Source organism: Lissotriton helveticus, chromosome 12, assembly GCF_964261635.1.
Source record: "Lissotriton helveticus chromosome 12, aLisHel1.1, whole genome shotgun sequence".
NCBI lineage: Eukaryota > Metazoa > Chordata > Amphibia > Caudata > Salamandridae > Lissotriton > Lissotriton helveticus.
This window is the reverse complement of record NC_136073.1, coordinates 745,878,988-745,896,972: the sequence shown is the minus strand read 5'-3', so window position 1 is coordinate 745,896,972 and position 17,985 is coordinate 745,878,988. Positions and strand designations below refer to the sequence as shown.

Here is a 17,985-nt window from a genome sequence, read left to right as displayed (position 1 = left end):
ATAGAGTTCGCACATTTGAGACTACCAGAAAGCACCCTGAGGGTACTTCGGGAGGCACGAAGGCCCAGCACTCGAAAGTGCTACGTTGCGAAATGGAAAAGATTCACAATATGGTGCAGACAGGAAAGACTCCACAATAAGATGAAGAGGGACTCCACAGTGCTAAGGTACCTGACGCACTTACTGGAGAAGAACCTTAGCTCACCCTCGTTAAGAGTTCACTTGGCAGCGATAGTAGCCTACACAAGGGGAGAAACGTGCAGGAGCTTCTTCACATCACAGGTGGTGAAGAGATTCCTAGAAGGAGCGAAAAGGATCGCACCACCCAAGCGGGTGCCGCCACCTGCATGGAACTTGAACACAGTCCTAACGGAACTCATGAAAGAGCCCTTTGAACCACTTCACAAGGCCTCCCTAAAGATGCTAACTATGAAAACAGCCTTCCTGGTTGCGATAACGTCCTTACGCAGAGTAAGCGAGCTTCAAGCGCTGACGCTACAAGAACCATACATACAAATACACAACGATAGAGTTGTGATGAGGACTGACCCACACTTCATGCCGAAGGTAGTATCCAATTTTCACATGAACCAGTCGATACAGATACCGAGCTTTTTCCAAAAACCCACAACCAGCGCAGAGAGAGCTCTGCACACCCTGGACGCCAGAAGGGCAGTCATGCACTACATTGAAAGGACAAAGGGGCACAGGAAAACGAAACAGTTTTTTGTGTCCTTCGCAAACAGCTTCATGGGCAAAGCAGTAACCAAAAGGACCATTGCACGATGGATCGCACAAACAATCCAACTCTGCCACAAACGGGCAGGACAGGAACTGGCTGAGGGGACGCGTGCCCACTCCACCAGGAAGAAGGGCGCTACAATAGCCTTCCTGGCTAACACACCCATAGAGGACATATGCCTGGCGGCAACATGGGCTTCGGTGCACACGTTCACGAAGCACTACTGTGTGGACATACAAATGAACAAGGAAGCTCAAGTGGGACAGAAGGTGCTACAGCACATATTCAACACCCAACGCTCATCTTTCACCCAGCCGCCACAGAGATGAGAAACCGCTACAAAATCTATGCACAGCATAGTGAATCCAGAAAGATTCACGCTGCAAAACTAATAGTTTTCTTACCTGTCGGTGTAGTTTTGCAGCTTGAAGATCTTTCTGGATTCACTAGCGAACCCACCCACCTCCGCCAGAAAGATGAGGCTGGAGAGACAAGAGGTGGTTAACTAAAGAATAGACTTTGAAAGTACAAAGCGGTAAATACAAACTAAGATGAACATTGCCATTACTTCGGAAACGAAAGAAACACGGAAAAAAAGAACCCGAAGATGGCGCCCAAGAGTGGGAGCTTCCGCAGGAAGCATGCCGACGTCACCGGAAATACACCCAAAAGGGGGTGTGACGCCGACGCCCACCTGGGCAAAGAAAAAAAAAAAAAAAAAACAAAGAAAAGACTACGAATCCGGACCCAACCACAAGACCGCGGAATAATGCACAGCATAGTGAATCCAGAAAGATCTTCAAGCTGCAAAACTACACCGACAGGTAAGAAAACTATTCGTTCTGTTGCAGTAACCCCCCCTCACACACACACACATTTTGCCTGGCTTTTGATGCAACTTTGATTGTAGAGTACTGGGTCCCTGCTGTCCAGGTTCCCAGTACCGGTGTTATTTCCCTAAAACAGATCCACAATTGGCCCTTCAGGCCCCCTGCAAGTCCCTTGTAAAAGGCACATGCATGGATGCCTAGTGCATAGGACCTGATGAGGGTCCCCTAGGGACGCCTCACCTAGGCCATGCAGACTGCCACTGCAGCATGCATGTCCTGGTGCAGACAAAACAACTGCCTGTGTACCATGCCAACTAGCACTGCCCAAGATATAGGTATGTCACCCCTCTAGCAGGCCTTACCAGCCCTAAGGCAGGGTGCACTATATGTCATCACACATCTAAAGAGGGGAGAGTGGTACTACTCCTTTTCCATCCTCCCTTTCATGAACACACTTTATATACAGACAAAACAAGAAAAAGGAGGAAGAGATCCTTTGCCAAATTTTCATTCATCTCTTGGAGAGTGTGAAGTTGTTTAAAATTGCCCTACCCACTATGTAGTGGCATGCTTCATCATAGAGTTGCTACAACATCCTTGCGCAGACCAACGACTGGGATGGAGCAAAGGGAGGGGAAGACAGAACAAACATAAATGGTTTGGGATCTACGCAGTGAGTGACAGATAAACAAACTGTGATTTTGTGAGTATAAAACTACCTCTAAGATCCCCTTCCAAAATGTTTATTAATCATATGGTCCCGGGGTAGGGTTAAAAATTAGAAAACTGAGATGGTTATGGGGAGAGTTAGGACCCCTTTTCTCTCCTATACTGCTTTTATGTCAGTAATGTGCAAATGGGGCCTGAGCCACAAGGAATTAAGTTTGTAAATCCAGGACTGTGAGCCCATCCCGGTTTTATGGAAGGATAAGAGTATTCCAGGCGATCCGGATATACGGCCTGCCCAAACCAATTCCAAATGAAGATAACGCAATGTGAGAAATAAGGAGTTCATCAAACGAATGGGTATTTAAAGAAAAAATACAAAAAACTAGATGGGCAACCAATTTAATAATGGCAGAACAGGCTACCATGAAGAGGGGAAGCCGGATCCATTGGTCAATTTGAACCACAAGGCTATTGACGGCAAAGCCGTAGTTAAGGCAAATCACTTGTTCTTTATCCGTTTGTAAAATTACACCCAAATATTTAGTTGAATCTGTCCACCACTTGAAAGGGTACTCTCAAAGGGCAGGCTGAGTGAATTTTGTAAGGGTGAAAAGTTCAGACTTCACCCAATTATTATGCAGACTAGAAATGCAGTCAAACAAATGATTTCCCGTTCTAAGGATGCCAAACAAGTAACAAAATGTCATCAGCGTACATACAAATTAGTAGTTGTCCAGGTTTAAAATGAAGGCCATGGTGCATGTGTTTTCTTGGAGGTGCCAGCCCAAGGGGTCAGTTGGTTTAATAAACACCAGAGGCACAAGAGGGCACCCCTGCCTGGTGCATCTGGATAAGGCAAAGGCCTCAGAAAGAGAGCCATTGACCCGTATGCGGGCTGCAGTGTCTAGATGCAGAAGGGATATAAAGTCTGGAAACCCCAGTCTCCGTAGCGTTGCATGTAGAATGGGCCATTCTAAAGAATCGAAGGACTTCTCTGCATCGGGAAGGGGGACCACTGCAGGTATTTCTGTGGAAACCCTATTCAGAACAGAAAATACAGCTCACAAGTTGAGAGGTGGATCTGTGAGGAACAAATCTGGTTTGGATGAGGGAGATGTGTTCAAGCAGCAAAGATAATCTGACGGCAACTGCTTTGACTAGGATTTTATTGTCAAAATTAAGCAGAGAGCGGTCTAGAAGAGGCACTGAGATGAGAATCTGTGTGAGGTTTAAGCAGTGAAGAGATCACTGCTTCTTGCATAGTGGATGGGAGGATCCCATTGCCGAGGGCCAAGGCATACACATCCAGCAGGCGAGGGATGGGAAACCCTTGTATGCCCTACAACAAGCACCTACGAGGCCATCAAGGCCAGGTGCCTTGGAGCCTCAAAGGAATTGATCGCCTTGGCGATTTCCTCAGCAGTAAAGGGTTTGTTTAAAAATGAACATTTACCTGTAGTGAGCTAGACCATAGCTATTTCCTTAAAATAGGTCAAGCGCAACGTTTTGTCAGAGTCCAAGCGTGTAGTGTAGAGATTCTAGTAATACGACACAAATTAACAGATAATGCCCTCATTACCAGTAACTTGGGAACCACCATCCAGGTGTAGTTCAGTCATGCATTTAGGACTACTGTTAGGGTGCAGGAGACTGGCTAAAGTGCTGCCAGGGTTTTTAATATCATCATATCTATAGGCCGTGGAGTATTTGCCAGAGTAAGCGGACTGCCTTTCGACAAGGTCCTGGGTTTCTGTAAGGACTGACCATCTGTATAGGGAAGAGGAGTTAGGATGGGGGAGAGTTACCCATGTCAATATCAACAAGTTCAAGACCCACGTGCTTCGAAATGCAGATGCCACGTACATATGCCTTGAAGGCATCCCATAGGTCAGCATAACTGCGAAGGGGACCAAAGTTCATCTCTAAATATTCAAGGATGGATTCGCAAAGTTCTGAATAAAAGACCGCATCCAACAAAGCCGTGCTAGGGAAGGTCCACCAACGCACACAGCCTTCACCATAGGGGAGGGCAATAACTAGATTAACTAGGGCATGGTCAGACAGTGTACGCGGCTTAAGATGTACTTCTTTAAGCCGTGGACCAGCACTCTCTGAGATATACCAGTGGTCTAACTATATCCACTCTGCATGGGAAGTAGAATAAAATGGGTACCCCAGGGTCGTGGAGTGGTGAAGACGCCAAGCATCTTTAAGAGTATGTATAGCAATAAAATCTCGGAGAACGTCTTTTACCTCCAGATCATGCAGTATCCACCGAGGGGGTCAACAATCTAATTCAGATCCCCACCCAACAATATGATGTCTGTGTCAAATTAACCAAGGAGGGATGACCGCTCCTGATAAAAGGAGGGATCGTCCACATTAGGGGCGTAAACATTCAATAAGAGGATCCTTTGCCCCAGCAATGTTACGGTCACAAGGACATAACATGTGTGTTTGTCTGCAATAGTGGTGTGGTGGCTGAAGGGGAGGCTTCTATGGAGGAGTATGTTTATGGTTTAAATCTTTTATTGAATTTTCACCAAGAACAGGACAATAGAACCACCATTTACCAGACAAGTATGACATGTCAAGCTCCAGTGTGAGTAAGTGAAGCATGTTCAGTGTCCGCTGGAGCTGGGCAACAACATAGGTCATGTACATCACTATTAAACAATAGAACGTGTCCCTCCCCCCTCCCCCGTCCACCAATTAAAGGAATAACCCCAATACCGCAAGGAGAAAAAAATAAGGTGAGGGTTATCAGCGCCTGCCCTTCCGTTTGCACTTGGATGTGTTCGGTTCCGGGATTGGGGTGTCTGCCAATCGGAGAAGCCGAAGGTATCTGGGACAGCTCAATTCGCGAAACTCCCCTGTGAGCAATGTCAGAAAGGGTAGCCACAAATCTGGAAATTCGTCCCCCCGCCCGGCCTGTACCAGTAACAGTTTCTCCATGCCCAGCACCATCCACAACCTGTGCAACCAACCTGTGTGTGGGGGGGGCCTGTGGTGTTCTCCAGTGTGCTAAGATGTTTTGTGTGGCTGCCCCCAATGCTATGGCGATGAGACTGCCCCTGCGAGACTTCAGGGGATACATCAGGGCGTTGGGCAGCCCCAGCAGAATGTAGGCAGGGAAACGGGGGAGCTGTGTATCCAGGTGGGAATCAATGTAATCTAATATCGCGTCCCAGTACCCTTTAATGCATCACAACTCCAGAGTAGATGTTCCAGCGTGCCTAGTTCCCCGCACCCTCTCCAGCAGCGGTCGCTAATGTTGGGGTCTGCTTGGTGAAGGCGTTCAGGTGTGTGGTACCACTATGTGGCCACCTTGGTCAGGGTTTCAGTCAATCCAGCGTGGTAGGCGGAGTGCCGTGCTCTGTGATAGATACCACTCCATTCCTTGTGCGTCAGGGTCCTTCCAAGTTCCCGTTCCCAACGACATCTGCCCGCGTTATGTGTGGACATTCGTGAGGAGGAGAAATTGATACAGGTCAGAGATCAATTTCTTCTCAGAAGTGCGAGAGACCAGCCACTTTTCATAGGGGGTAAGGTGTCGGTGTGCTCCCGGTTTAACTTTGGGGTTAAGATCCCAGTGTCGCACCTGCAGATAAGCTAGCCTGTCCTCCTCTGGAATGCCATAGTTTTCTTTCATCTGTTGAAAGGAAAAGATCCCTTCCAGATGAAAAAGATGCCCTAGCGCCCTGCAGGGAGTTCGTCGCCAGTTCGCGAACGCTTTCGGGTCGAGTCCCGGGGTAAAATCGGGGTTGACGAATAACGGCGTCATGGGAGATTGGAAGGATGTCAGTTCGTGTTTGGTGGTGACACGGTCCCACACCTCCATGACTGTGCCTGTGATATGGGAGGCGTACAGGTTCGGTGGCCGGTGGCGCCTGGGGACAAAGGGAATTCCCTGTAGGGGCATGCCTGCCACCGCCTGGTCCTGGAAGAGCCAGATCTTGCCCGGTTCTAGTTGGTGCCATTCCACCAGGCTCCGGAGTTGCGCGGCGTAAAAGTAGAGCTGTAAATCCGGTATCCCTACTCCGCCATGGCCCGGCGAGAGCACCGCGATGGTCTGTGTGAAGGGTGGTCGGCGACCCTGCCAGACGTAGCGCGCCAGTTCTGCCTGCATCTGTTGGATCCAGCCTTGCGGTGGTCGAAGGGGAAGGGTCTGAAACAGATAAAGGATCTGCGGCAGGAGAGTCATTTTCCTAGCGGCTATCCTCCCCAACCAGGAGAGGGAATATAGTTTCCATCTCCGAAGTTGCTTGCGGATCTGCGCGCGAAGCTTGCTATAATTCGCTTCCACCGTGGCCGGGATGGTGGGGCCTAGGAGGACACCTACATAGGGGACTGTGGAATCTGACCATTATATAGCATGTTCCTCTCGCACTGCGGCTAAGGTCTCGGGTGCCAGGGAAATGTTAAGGGCAATCGACTTTTCTGTGTTCATTTGAACCCGGAAGCGAGTGCAAACCCGTCGAGTTCAATAAAAAGTGCACGTAGCGATTGAACAGGGTCGGTCAGGGAGAGCAAAATGTCGTCCGCGTAGAGGCTAATTGTATGAGTGTCTCCGCCAAACCGAATGCCCTTGATGAGAGCATGTTGCTGGACTCTCTGTGCCAGCGGCTCCATGTAGAGGGCAAACAAGATGGGGGAGAGGGGGCAACCTTGCCTGGTCCCCCTGCCGATCTGGAAGCGCGGGGAGGTATGCCCGTTGACTCGTGGCGTTGGGTTGACCATAGCAATTTAGAATGCGGGTACAAAGGACGTCCCCCAGGCCAAAATGATGTAAGACCTGCTCTAGGTAGGGCGAGTTCACCCTATCGAATGCCTTTTTGGCGTCAATAGTAAGGAGCATGCAGTCTGGTTTCGTACGCGACCCTGCTTCAATGAGGTGGAGGACCCGCCTGGTGTTGTCGCTGGTCTATCGCTGGGGTATAAAGCCTGCTTGGTCAGGCTCCACCAGCTGTTGCATGTAAGGTGCAAGTCGGCTAGCCAGAATACCCGTGTAGAGTTTGAAGTCTCTGTTTAATAGCAATATGACTGAGATTGATGCCTCCAGAAGGTCCGCGGGGATCGCGCCAGGCTGATCGAAGGAGTTAAAAAGATCTTGCAGGAGGGGAGCCACCTGGTGGCAGAACGTCTTATAAAAGGTCGCGGGGTAACCGTCAGGGCAGGGGGATTTCCCGGGTTTCAGGCGGGAGATCGCGGACACCACCTCTTCTAGGCCTATGGGCCTATCCAGGAAGTCCGCCTGGGCTGGGTTCAAGGTCGGGAGGTGCGCTCCTTGTAGATAAGACTGACCCGCCTGCCTGTCGAGAGTGTTGCTAGCGTAGAGGGACCGATAATACGATCCGAAAATCTCCGCTATTGCAGCATCGTCCGGGAAAAGGTTGCCCCTATCCGCCTGTATGGCCTGCACCCCCTGCCTCTGGTGCTGCTCACGCAACTTGTTCGCCAGTAGCCGTCCGCAGCGATCTCCCCCCGTGTGATACGCCCGCCGGAGACGGTGGGCCGCGTATTCCGCTGCATCTTGGTCTAGTGCGGCTAACATTTTCCTCTCGTCGCACAATTGACGCCAGGCCCGTGCCGCTCCAGTGCGCTGGTGCATTTGCTCCAGTTCCGACACTCGTTGCATAAGTTCGGCTCGTTTTTGCGCCCTTTCCTTATTGTTGGCCGTGGCTATAGATATAAACTCACCCCGTAAGACCGCCTTAAGGGCAGTCCACTGAGTAGCTCGTGTGGTATCTGTATTGTTGTTATGTGTCAGGAATTGTGTGATAGCAGTTTTAATCCGCTCTACTGTTGAGGGGGTATGGAGAAGGGATTCCCTAAGCCACCAGTGTCGTTGTGGGGTCGGTGTGGCTGGTTGGAGGAAGGTGGCCACCACCGGGGAGTGGTCAGATAGCGAGACCGGCAGGATATCTGCTTCTTGCACTCGTGATACAAGTGGGAACGTGCAGAGGAAGTAGTCCAACCTGGCGTAAGACTTGTGGGCCCCCAAGTGGTAAGTGTAGGCAGTGCTGCGTGGGTGGAGGTGTCTCCATAGGTCGGTGAGACCGAGATCTTGGTGGTGTGCATGTCCGGACTTGGAGAGGGCCCCCACTTGACCTGTCATTTCGCAGGAGCGTTCTGCTGTGTTGTAGAAAACTAAATTTAGGTCGCCCCCAATCAGCAAGTGTCGCTCAGTGTTGGCTGTGGCAGTTCTAATGCTGTCTGGAGAAATGTTTCTTGGCCCTCGTTGGGCGCGTAGACCGAGCCCACCAGAATAGTTATGCCTGCTGTTAGGAAGCGGTGTACTAGCAGTCGCCCCTTTGTTTCCGCCTCCCGCTGAAGGGCCTTGCCTGTGAATGATTTGGATACTAGTATCGCTACCCCGGCAACCTTCCTGGAGGAAGACGAGAAAAGTTATGTGGGAAAGGCACGGGATTTAAGCCGGTGTTTACTCTTTGGGCAGCAAGTGCGTCTCCTGGAGAAGGCAGATATCTGCCGAGGAGTGCTCCAGGAGGGACAGGACCGCTCGGCGCTTAATGGGGTTATTAAGCCCTCTCGCGTTCAGGGAAAGGATCTTAAGTCTGGAGTGCGTCATCAGGCATCAGGGTGGCTGTCAACGCTCTGAGTGCAGTGTTGGAATAAGACAGAAGGCCAAAGAAAAACAAAGAAAAAGGTGGACAAGGGGTGCCCCCCCAACAACCTCCCTCCCACCCTCCGCCCCTCAACCTCCCCAAACTCCCCCCCAAAGCCCCAACTCTCATCCCTTCCTCCTCCCCGACCCCCCTCCGCCCTCCTCCCCCCACCCGTCCCTCCAAACACCCCAACAAACCCCCACTTCCTGCCCCCTTTGAGAGACTCCCCACAACACCAACCCTCCCTACCCCAACACCCCAACAGTGAGAAGTCAGTGTCCCAGTCCTGCCGGTCCATCGCAGGGCTGTGGTGTAGTAGTCTGGTGGAGCACTTCCAAGCGGCGGCCTCTGTGGCCCCCCTCCTGTCCCCCCCTGCTCAGGTGCGAAAGAGTGCTAAGCAGTCCCCCTTTGTATGAGCTTAGTCAGAGGTAGACGTTTCTTTGGCCACCTCTCGGATGGCTATGGCCCTCTCTTGAGAGATGACATAGGCCTCGGGTTTCAAGTGTGGCTTAGGCGAGTGCCTGCGGCCGACGCTTTGCCATCCTCCTTTAGCTTGCCCCTGTGATAGTTGCATGGGTGTCTGCTCTTCCGGTTGCTCTATTCCCAATAGCGCACAAGTGTCATGCAGTGATCGCAGGTGATGGAGGGCCCTTTTCCATTTAAAAACTAGTCTGAACGGGTGACCCCAGGAGTAGGGGATCTGCTCTTTTCGCAGAAAGTCTGTGGCTACCTTGAAGGCTTTCCGCTTCTGTAGTGTGATGGCCGAGAGGTCTTGATACAGGGCTATTGGGCAGTTGCGGAACTGAAGAGGTTGTTTTCGCCGAGCTTCCTTAAGGATCCTTTCTTTGAGCGGGAAGTCCGGCAGGAAAGCCAATATGTCCGGTGGGGGGGCAGGCGAACCTCTAAGGAGCCCCACGCTGTGTGCCCTGTCTATCCTAACTACAAAGTCCGTTGGTTCCCCCAGGACGTCGCAAAATAAGGCGTGCAGGTAGCTTGTTATGTCTGTCCCCTCTTCCTTAAGAGGGACCCCCCGGACCCGTATGTTATTTCGACGGGACCGGTTTTCAAGGTCCTCTGCATGCGCCTGCAGGTCCAACTGTTGGTCTTTGTCGTATGACCTCTTGTTGTAGCTGTTCTATTTCCTCACTCCTGGCTTGGTCTGTCTCTTCAATGGCTGCTACTCGTTCCCCCAGGCCGTCCACTTCTCTTCTGATCTCCTGGACCTCACCCGCCACTTCTTGTTGCAACGTTTTGAAGTAGTCTCTGAGCGTGTTGAACAGCGATTCCAGGAAGGACTTAGTTATGGGCATTTCCGCCCCAGATTGGCCGGGTTGTGGTTTGGTGGTCTCGGGCGGCCCTTTTTCATTTCTCGTCTGGTTCTTAGCGAGCAGTTCTGGGAGTGTGCGGTCCCCTTTCCTCCGTTGCCCACCATTGTGCCCTCCGTCTCGACGTCGGCCCTCTCCGGCCCCTCCGAGGAATTATTCTATGCGCCTGGTGCCGCTGTGCTCGCCGGCAACAAGTGATGTGTCCAATCGGGGACTGCCGACTCTGTGGTCTCTGCTCTGCTGGGGTCTTGAGGGAAGGGCTCCCGGTCTCGGGGGCCACTGTATTGTCTCCCCCGTGGCAGGACCCTCCCATTTGCCCCGACAGGGAGCGGTCCCGCGTGCTCCCCAAGGTCCGGCCATTTAAAATGGCGCCTCTCGATCTGCCCCGGAATCGGGCGTGGCCGGGCGACCGCCGACACGCACATCTGCTGAGCCAGGTTCCGAGTGATGGGTTCCAGGTCCCGGGGCCACTGCGCTGTCTCCCCGTCGGTCGGCCCCTCCCGGTCGCCCCGGCTGCGCGTGTTCTTTGTGGGCTCCCCAGCAGTCTAAGATGGCGCCTCCTGATCTGTCCCTGGGGTCTGGCGCACCCACGCCGGGCGACGGCCGACACCACAGCCTTTGCACCGCCGGGCCCCCGAGCGACGGCCTCCCAGTCTCGGGGCCACTGTGTCGACCCCCCGCTGGCTGCCGTAGAGCGATCGGCGTGGCCCACCAGGCCCCCTGGGCCCTCTCCCGATGCCGCCCCATGTGGTGCTGGTGGCTATGGGGGAAGCCTTCTGCCGTTTGCCACCGTGCCTCCTCACCTCCTCGCCGGTGGCAGAACGTTCTGTGTGCGGGGGTGTTCTCCGTTGGTGGGCTCTTGCCGCGTTCTTCTGCCTCTTGCCGGTGCAGTCCGGCCGTCGCCCCACGGCCAGAGGGGGGGGGGAGGTGAGGCCCGCGGTCCGCGAACCACCGCCGCCGGGCCTCCGCTGCGCCGCCGCCCAGGTTCCGGGACCCAGGCGCCTCAGGCACCCGTGCACCGCCGGGCCGGCTCGGCCGCAGACGATCTGCTGCTCCTGGTTCTCCGCCCGGCTCTCCCGGCGCCCGCCTCGTGCGTAGACTAGCCAGTAGCTGCGGCTCCTCGGCTCACTGACGCACCTTCCTCGATGTCACCGCGTCCCTGAGCTTCCCCGAACCTCCCGGTCGCCGGTAGTGACCCTTTGGGGGGGACACTGTGCTGATTATCGGCCTTGGGAAGCAAAGGGGCGGGGAGCTCACCGGACCTGCGACCGTCTACGCCGCCATCTTGGCCACGCCCCCCCCAGAGGAGTATGTTTAGCCTGCTGGAATATGAACTATAACTGGCAAAATATCTAAGGGGCCATTAGGATCCTGCAAAAGTAGGAGAGGTTTGAGGAGGGAGGTCCGTTTCCTGTAAGAACGCCTTTTCGATGCCATGTCTAATACCTGTTTGCCCTTTCGGGATTGTTAAGACCACTGATATTCCATGTAAGGAACGTGAGTTCCGTTGGCTGTCTATTCCTCGCTTCGTCACTGTAAAGGGATCAGTCGTGCCATGTCAAGTTGTGTGCCTGAAGCCAGGAGCGGTTTCGTCCACTACTATAAAACATGAAAGAAACAGAGAACAGTACCCACATAAAGAGCTAAATCCACCCCTCACTCACACTGGGCATTAGAGACTCAGTGAATCCCAACAATACCCAAATAGCAAACATAAGCCCCAACATGGCAGATATGGAGTACTCCTTGAGGGGCAAACAACGCAGCAGCAATCAATGCCCATATTGGAAAGTGACAACTAATAATTTAACAAATGAATTTAGGGTTACATGAGAAAGGTTATATGAACAGAATATAGAATCCGGTAGAAACCATAACAGTCAGCCTGCAGAAACAAATAGTTTACAGCAAGGATTGCAGAGAGGCCAAGGAGCAGGTCAGCCCAGAAGGTCAGGACTCGCTGAAACGTGGTGGTCTGATGGGGAGGGCTTTGGCATGGTTTGGGATGGAGAGGTCTTTTAGAGCCCAGTTGCTTGCTAAAAGTGAGTACCTCTGCCGGAGTATCAAAGAATCAGTCCTTACCATCCACAACCACCTGGAGTATCACGGGATACAACATAGGATACTTGAGTCCATAATTGTTAAGTTTGGTTTTTGCATCATTGAACTTATGCCACACCTCATGGACAGCAAGTGTATAGTCGAGGCAAATGGAGATCGTGGTGCCCTGATACTTCAGTGGACCCTGTTCACGGGCTAGACGAAGTATAGTATCACGGTCTGTGCAAATCAGCAGGCGAGCCACAATAGGACGAGGGGAGTTGGACGGCGACCCAATGATCTGTGGGCCCTTTCCACCACAAATGTAGATGAGAAATGCTGGGGAAATAGTTTAGTGAGCAAGTTCTCCAAAAAAATGGTTGATGCGCCCCATGAATGGATTCCGCAAGGCCTACTATGCAAATTTTGTTCTAGCGTGAACTCTCCTCAAGGTCCTTATTCTTAATAGTCACTGCCTTCAGGAGACGCTCTGTCTTCTCCAATCGCTGGGTCAGGGAAGTTGCGATGGCCCCCAGACTAGAAACGCGATCCTCCCCCATGTCGAACCAAGTGCTATGGCACTCTAGGGTTCCCCCCTGCCTGTCCCCCCCACACCCCTCCCCCAGTCGATGGCACAAGCACGAAGCTATGACATGATAGCAGCAGAACCTTCTTGGGGTCAGGGAGCGGAGCCGTGCCATGCATATCCTCTGCATCCGATGGGTAGAGTCAGACCTCGCTGACGCCTTGGTTCGATCAAGGGTAAGGTTGCGCTGTTTGTGGTCCCTATGACGGACTGCAAAGGGAACATCAGTCGAACTCGTGAGCAACGCTCACAGGAGGAAAACTGCGACAATGGAAAAGAGACCAACCGCACCAAGGCCATTGACAGGCTCAGAGCACCTCCAGGCCCGTAGGTAGGAGCGCAGGCCTCACAGGCAGGTGTATCAGGAGGTGAAGTTGCAACAAGGAGGGGTAACAATGGGGGGAGCAGCTCTAATTCGACCCAGCCAATGCAGGGACAGTTGATGGTAAGAGATTGGCAGATGAGAGGCAGGCCCAATCCCAAGTGACCGCAAGCAGATTTATTTATTTATTTTATTTATTTATTCAAAGTTTTATATAGCGCGAACATGATCCTTACAGATATCAGAGCGCTTCACAGATACAAGGGTAGGGGCAGCAGGACTGAACAGATAATGGGAGCAGTATAATAGTCACTAACATAATAGGATAACAGTAACATACAGAAAACATATCAATATACAATCAGGTAACAAGTAATATAAGAACGCAGAAGTCATTGATCCCATTACAGTAGGGTTCAGGTCAACCTTAGATGTGTGGATAGCTTATACCAATTTCTTAGGATAGAGAGAACACGGGGTGGGGGCATGGGGAGGGTTATTCAATAAGCTAAAGTGTATCATATATTGGTCGGTAGTATGAGAGTAGCGTAGTAGTGTCACATTCAGGTAAGAGTATAATGCCCGGAGACAAGGTGATCAATGATACAAAGCGATGCAGAGTCTCTGATCCAGCGTCTAAAAAGTTCAGGAGATCTTGGCCAGAAGTATGGTTTTCACCTCTTTCTTGAAGAGTGCAGTGGAGGTGATAAGCCTGGTTTCAGGAGGGAGCGCATTCCAGATCCTGGGTGCCATTCCTGAGAAGGAGCGCTTGTATGTTTTTTCTTTCCGGAATCTACGAGGTTTCAGGAGTAAATTTTTTGTACTTCTATTGGATCTCGAACCTCCTGATATAGACAGCTTTTGAGCGAGGTAGTTGGGTGCCTTGTGGTGCACGGCCGAATGTGTCATGACTGCGATTTTTAGCTGTATTCTGGCTTCAAAAGGCAGCCATTTTAGAGACTTTAAGTCTGGGGATATATGCGAATGTTTTCTTGAGCCAGTGATGAGCCTCGCGGCAGTGTTCAGGGTGGCTCTTAGGGGTGCTGTTGTGGATAGCGGGAGTCCGCTGAGGGCCACAATTCCGAAGTCTATGCGAGGGATGACTAAAGCTTGTACAGCAGTTTGGAAGTCTTTGGCAGGGAGGAAGGGTTTAAGTTTCCTCAGTGTGTTGATTTGGAAGTTGGCTCCTTTTGTGGCTTTGCTAACGTGCTGTTGCATGTTGAGCTTGGCGTCAAGTGTGATGCCTAGGGATTTCTCAGAATCCACGATGGTAGGTTTGACATTAAGTGCTGTTAGGTTATTGAGCCAGGTTTGGGTGGTGGAAATTTTCGCCGGAGGTGAGATGAGTAGGAACTCAGTTTTCAGAGCATTTAGTTTGAGGTGATTATCGGCCAACCAAGATTGAGTGTTACTGAGTGTGGAATTCAGAAGTTTGATATCTTCCGGGGATTGTAACTTTAGGTAAAGTTGTGTGTCATCGGCGTACATATGGAATTGAACATTGGATGCTTGGAGTAAGGTGGCGAGCGGTTCCATGACGAGGTTGAACAGTGTGGGGGAGAGGGAGGAACCTTGTGGAACACCTAGATCTGCAGGCACAGGTGTAGATAGCACATTGTCGATCTTGAACTTCTGAGACCGGTTATGAAGGAAGGAAGAAAACCATTTGAGAACAGTTCCCGATAGACCCATTCTAGTGCTTAGCAGCTCCAGTAAGTTCTCATGTTTGACCGTGTCAAATGCTGAAGAGAGGTCAAGAAGGTTGAGGAGGCAGGACTCGTTGCGATCAAGGATTTGGAGGGCATCATCAATTATGTGTGTCATAGCTGTTTCCGTGCTATGTTTCGCTGGGAAGCCTGATTGATGATGGTTGAGGAGGTCAAATTGGTCAATGTGTTTTGTTAGTTGGAGTTGGACACATTTTTCCAGCAGTTTGGCCAGGGTGGGGATATTGGTGATAGGGCGGTAATTGTTAAGGTCAGACGGGTCAGCTGTAGGTTTCTTGAGTATAGGCGTGACATGCCCCACCTTGAGGGAGTCCGGAATGAGACCTTGTTGAAGGGAGCTGTTGATGATTTGGGTCCAAAGTGGGAGGAGCAGGGGGATGAAGTCTTTTACAGCATTAGCAGGTAGGGGGTCTATGAGGTGGTTAGAGGGCTTCAAGGTGCATAGCAGTTTGTGTATTGCTTCTTCCGAGTAGGTGTCGAAGTGCAGCCATGATGCCTTGTTTTTAGGTTGAGTGTTAGACATTCTGGTGTGGTTGGGGAATCGGCTTACATCCATGATGAGGTCATTTCTTATGTTGTCGGTTTTTAGCTTAAAGAAAGCAGAGAAGGCTTCACAGTGTGGGGTGTCGCTTGTTGTGCTGTTTGATTGTAAGGGTTGTGTCTTTGTTTGAGTCTTGATTAGTTCGAACAGCTTTCTTGGCCTGTTTTTTGCTTGGTCTAACTGGCGGCTAAAGAAGTCCGACTTTGCGCGCTTTATTTTCCTAAAGTAGGCAGTTCTCTGGTTCTTAAGCGTTTTTAGATGCAGTGATGAGGGGTCAGATCTCCAGGTACGCTCTGCCATTCGCATAGTACGCCTGTCATCATTGAGTCTGCCGTCATACCAGGGGTTAGAAATTTTGGTCGAGACTCTCTTCAGTTGCAGTGGGGCGACTTCATTGACTATTGAATTCATAGAGTCAAGGTAGTGATCGGTCAGTGATTGAACATCCGAGGCACCTGAAGGGGGAAGGAGGAGACTGCCGATGTGGGGAGGCAGGGTGGTGGGGTTAAGATTCCTCATGTCCCTTTTCCAAGTTTTGGATCTGATGGGTTGAGCCGGGTAAGATTTAACTTTTTCGTTGATAAAGAAGGTGATAATGTGGTGGTCTGACCAGTCGCAGGGTTGGATCGCCTCCAGTTGGGTGGAGTCCTCTTTGGCGATGATGAGATCGAGTATCGAGCCTTTGTCGTGTGTTGGTCTATCGCATATTTGGGTGAGGTCAAGCGCATTAAGGAAAGTTTTGAGACTATTCACCACTGTGTCTTTCTGATCGTTCCAGTGGAGATTAAAATCACCTAGATAGACTTGGGTGGACTGCCGACCGGCATTGGATGTGATCGTGTCCATGAGTTGTTGGGTGAATATGAGGTTGTCACCAGGCGGGTGATAGATGAGATGTAAAGCACAAACTTGTTTGCCCTCGCTGGTGATATCGAGGCAGAGGAGTTCACAGGAAGTAAGGGAGGGTGAGGTGGCTTTAGTAACGGAGAGGTTGCTCCTGAAAATGCATGCAATTCCCCCGCCCGTCTTTCCAGATCTGTCCAGTCTAATGATGTGATAATTGGGGGGAACTAGTATGTCCATTATCGGGGTAGAGGCTTCAGTAAGCCACGTTTCAGTCAGAATGGCTAGGTCTAGATCCCTTGCTGAGACGAGATCAGCGATGTCTGAGGAGTGTCTCTGAGCCGATCTGCAGTTGAGTAGGATGCATTTGAGTTTGGGAGTGAGAAGGGTGGTCGAGCCTTCTAGGGAGAGGGGGACTTTTCTGAGGTTGTTAGGGACGGAACCTCTGTTGCTAAGGGTTGGGAGCCTCAGAGGATTTGTGAGAATTGTGGGTATGGGGATATGTGTGTTGGATATGTGTTTTACCGGACCTGGGCCATAAGAGCGTAGGAGGGAGCATAGGTCGCGGTCCGACAGTGAGTTGAGGACACGACGGGGGCGGTGGGAGTTATTGCGAGCGGGGATAGTCGGCCAGCTCGGAAGTCGTTGGAGGCGAGGGTATGTAGGGAGGGTCCGTCGTTTGTAGGGTAGTTGGTTAGTGGGAGGTAGACTGGGCTGTGAGAAGAGAAGGTCTTTGATTGCGTGGAGATCTTTTTTGACTTGTAGGAGATCCTCTTTGACTTGTTGGAGGGTGGATAAAGTCAAGTCTAGAGGTGGATTGGGGATGGGGTTGGTGGTGAGGGCCATTGGTGAGTGGTTGAGTAGTGAGCTGGAAAGCGAACAGGGTATCGAGGGGGGGGATATGCTAGCGTTGTTGGAAGGTTCTACGGCGATAATGAGTGGGATGGCATTCGATGTGTGGGCGGATTTGTGGGCGAGGGGTGTGGGTGAGGTAGGGGGAGGGTGGGAGGCATAGGTAGTGCGGTCGGTGGGAGACGGTGCCGGTGAGTTGAAGAGTGAGTGAAGGCTGGAGACAATGGGGGTGGCAGGAAAGTAGTGGGGGCTGAGAATGGGAGGGGAGAGAGGGGGGATGCTAAGGTAGGGGAGGTGGTATGTTCTTTGGGGCTGGTTGGGAGGGTGGGGGTGTCGTGAGTGAGGGTGGGGAGGGGCCTGGGGAGGGAGAGGGACCTGCCGCGGAGTGGAGGGAAGGGGGGGGGGGGGAGATGAACTCCGGACTGTGGTGTGTTCAGAGGCGTTCATGGGGGGTGTAGCGTGGGGGGAAGGTGGCGTGGGGGTATCGAGGATGTGGGTGTATCGAGGATGTATGGGGGCGCGTGTACTCACGTGGGGACTGAGAGAGGGGGAGAACAAAGGGTGGGATTTGTCATTGTGCGTGCCGTTCTGGTGCTGATCTAGGTAGGAGGTGTTGTGGGTGGGCGTTGTTATGTCAGGGGAGAGAGGGAGGGGAGAGGTATGAGTGGGGGTCAAAGGGGTAGTGTTAGAGGGGCGGCTAGTGTATGAGTGGGAGAGATTTGTGACTGCGCTTGGGGAGTGTGGGGCGTTAACAGGCGGAGGGCGATAGACTAGGGTGCTGGGGGTAGAGGTGAGGTGCGTGTCGATCCGACGCTGACCTATGTTAGTAGTGTTGTGGGTGAGGGCTGCGACGTCAGGGGTGATAGTGCTGGTGGAGTTCTG

The 17,985-nt window shown here is 51.9% G+C and overlaps 1 protein-coding gene across 8 annotated transcripts in view; it reads left to right on the top strand.

The window, feature by feature from the left end:
* The window catches only part of USF1 (upstream transcription factor 1), a 222,363-nt gene that overhangs the window by 189,100 nt on the left and 15,278 nt on the right, over nucleotides 1-17,985 (top strand). The gene's annotated exons all lie outside the window — the stretch shown is intronic.